Genomic DNA, 554 nt, shown 5'->3' with positions numbered 1-554 from the left:
AAAAATTATAAAAGAAAATAATATAGAACTGTGAGACTTGTGAACCCTTAAAACTTAAAGTATTACCGCTATTAATAAGCAGTCCTAACACCAAAAGCATATGTTTAATACATATTGTATACTAGGTTTTAAAGGTGTAGGTATTTTCTACCGTCGGTCATCAGAAGTGTGTTGTGGTGTAGGCTTTTTCATTTAACTTAATCTGTGCTTTTTAATTACAGTTAAATATTCTCAGGATGGAGACCTCGCATGTGCTGTTTCATTCAAACTCAGCAGGTATCCGAAGAATGTGAATATTGACATGAGTCGCATTTGGAAAATCTTTTCTCGTATATGAAGTTGACTTATGCCAGACAAGTTGCTGTTTAAAAAAACATTTTCAATGAACAGGAACTTTATGGGGGTAGATACCTGGTGAAGTCATAAATGACATCTTCAAAAATCAACAGACAAGCGGTTACATATGGTCTGTCTACATACAGTGGGTACGGAAAGTATTCAGACCCCCTTAAATTTTTCACTCTTTGTTATATTGCAGCCATTTGCTAAAATCA

Source organism: Sinocyclocheilus rhinocerous, unplaced genomic scaffold, assembly GCF_001515625.1.
Source record: "Sinocyclocheilus rhinocerous isolate Xijiao unplaced genomic scaffold, SAMN03320098_v1.1 scaffold1772, whole genome shotgun sequence".
NCBI lineage: Eukaryota > Metazoa > Chordata > Actinopteri > Cypriniformes > Cyprinidae > Sinocyclocheilus > Sinocyclocheilus rhinocerous.
This window is presented reverse-complemented; position numbering follows the sequence as displayed.